Source organism: Pseudophryne corroboree, chromosome 5 (genome assembly GCF_028390025.1).
Source record: "Pseudophryne corroboree isolate aPseCor3 chromosome 5, aPseCor3.hap2, whole genome shotgun sequence".
Lineage (NCBI taxonomy): Eukaryota > Metazoa > Chordata > Amphibia > Anura > Myobatrachidae > Pseudophryne > Pseudophryne corroboree.
The window spans coordinates 693276953-693280016 of record NC_086448.1 but is presented as its reverse complement, the minus strand read 5'-3'; positions in this window follow the sequence as shown (position 1 = coordinate 693280016).

Here is a 3064-nt window from a genome sequence, read left to right as displayed (position 1 = left end):
GGAGGAGTACTAGTAGTTACTTGCTGAAGTGATAGATAGTGTGACTGTATTATCTGACTTGTGGGGGAGACACTGACAGTGGGGAGCAGTTAGAGTCTGAGAGCAGGACTCAGGAGTACATATAACGTACAGTGCACACTTTTGCTGCCAGAGTGCCACACTGCCATTGTGACCACACTGACCACCAGTATAATATATATTGTGATTGTCTGCTTAGGAGTACTACTTGCAAGTTGCTGATAGTGTGACCAGTGACCTGACCACCAGTTTAATAATCACCACCAGTGAGTTTAATATATATATATATATATATATATATATATATATATATATATAATTGTATATAATATATATATATAATATTGTATACCACCTACCCGTGGTTTTTTTTTTCTTTCTTCTTTATACATACTACTATAGTAGCTTACTGTAGCAGTCTGCGGTGCTGCTGAGCTGACAGTGTCCAGCAGGTCCGTCATCAGTCATTACATAATAAATATATATACCTGTCCGGCTGCAGTACTAGTGATATTATATATATATATATATATATATTGATTTCATCTCATTATCATCCAGTCTATATTAGCAGCAGACACAGTACGGTAGTCCACGGCTGTAGCTACCTCTGTGTCGGCAGTCGCTCGTCCATCCATAATTGTATACCACCTACCCGTGGTTTTTTTTTTCTTCTTTATACATACTACTATAGTAGCTTACTGTAGCAGTCTGCGGTGCTGCTGAGCTGACAGTGTCCAGCAGGTCCGTCATCAGTCATTACATAATAAATATATCTACCTGTCCGGCTGCAGTACTAGTGATATTATATATATATATATTGATTTCATCTCATTATCATCCAGTCTATATTAGCAGCAGACACAGTACGGTAGTCCACGGCTGTAGCTACCTCTGTGTCGGCAGTCGCTCGTCCATCCATAATTGTATACCACCTACCCGTGTTTTTTTTTTTCTTTCTTCTTTATACATACTACTATAGTAGCTTACTGTAGCAGTCTGCGGTGCTGCTGAGCTGACAGTGTCCAGCAGGTCCGTCATCAGTCATTACATAATAAATATATCTACCTGTCCGGCTGCAGTACTAGTGTGATATAATATATATTGATTTCATCTCATTATCATCCAGTCTATATTAGCAGCAGACACAGTACGGTAGTCCACGGCTGTAGCTACCTCTGTGTCGGCAGTCGCTCGTCCATCCATAATTGTATACCACCTACCCGTGGTTTTTTTTTTCTTTCTTCTTTATACATACTACTATAGTAGCTTACTGTAGCAGTCTGCGGTGCTGCTGAGCTGACAGTGTCCAGCAGGTCCGTCATCAGTCATTACATAATAAATATATCTACCTGTCCGGCTGCAGTACTAGTGATATTATATATATATATATATATTGATTTCATCTCATTATCATCCAGTCTATATTAGCAGCAGACACAGTACGGTAGTCCACGGCTGTAGATACCTCTGTGTCGGCAGTCGCTCGTCCATCCATAATTGTATACCACCTACCCGTGGTTTTTTTTTTTCTTTCTTCTTTATACATACTACTATAGTAGCTTACTGTAGCAGTCTGCGGTGCTGCTGAGCTGACAGTGTCCAGCAGGTCCGTCATCAGTCATTACATAATAAATATAGCTACCTGTCCGGCTGCAGTACTAGTGTGATATAATATATATTGATTTCATCTCATTATCATCCAGTCTATATTAGCAGCAGACACAGTACGGTAGTCCACAGCTGTAGCTACCTCTGTGTCGGCAGTCGCTCGTCCATCCATAATTGTATACCACCTACCCGTGGTTTTTTTTTTCTTTCTTCTTTATACATACTACTATAGTAGCTTACTGTAGCAGTCTGCGGTGCTGCTGAGCTGACAGTGTCCAGCAGGTCCGTCATCAGTCATTACATAATAAATATATCTACCTGTCCGGCTGCAGTACTAGTGTGATATAATATATATTGATTTCATCTCATTATCATCCAGTCTATATTAGCAGCAGACACAGTACGGTAGTCCACGGCTGTAGCTACCTCTGTGTCTTTTAGTTGTGCCTATTAAAATATGGAGAACAAAAATGTTGAGGTTCCAAAATTAGGGAAAGATCAAGATCCACTTCCACCTCGTGCTGAAGCTGCTGCCACTAGTCATGGCCGAGACGATGAAATGCCAGCAACGTCGTCTGCCAAGGCCGATGCCCAATGTCATAGTACAGAGCATGTAAAATCCAAAACACCAAATATCAGTAAAAAAAGGACTCCAAAATCTAAAATAAAATTGTCGGAGAAGAAGCGTAAACTTGCCAATATGCCATTTACCACACGGAGTGGCAAGGAACGGCTGAGGCCCTGGCCTATGTTCATGGCTAGTGGTTCAGCTTCACATGAGGATGGAAGCACTCAGCCTCTCGCTAGAAAACTGAAAAGACTCAAGCTGGCAAAAGCACCGCAAAGAACTGTGCGTTCTTCGAAATCCCAAATCCACAAGGAGAGTCCAATTGTGTCGGTTGCGATGCCTGACCTTCCCAACACTGGACGTGAAGAGCATGCGCCTTCCACCATTTGCACGCCCCCTGCAAGTGCTGGAAGGAGCACCCGCAGTCCAGTTCCTGATAGTCAGATTGAAGATGTCAGTGTTGAAGTACACCAGGATGAGGAGGATATGGGTGTTGCTGGCGCTGGGGAGGAAATTGACAAGGAGGATTCTGATGGTGAGGTGGTTTGTTTAAGTCAGGCACCCGGGGAGACACCTGTTGTCTGTGGGAGGAATAGGGCCGTTGACATGCCTGGTGAAAATACCAAAAAAATCAGCTCTTCGGTGTGGAAGTATTTCACCAGAAATGCGGACAACATTTGTCAAGCCGTGTGTTGCCTTTGTCAAGCTGTAATAAGTAGGGGTAAGGACGTTAACCACCTCGGAACATCCTCCCTTATACGTCACCTGCAGCGCATTCATAATAAGTCAGTGACAAGTTCAAAAACTTTGGGCGACAGCGGAAGCAGTCCACTGACCAGTAAATCCCTTCCTCTTGTAACCAAGCTC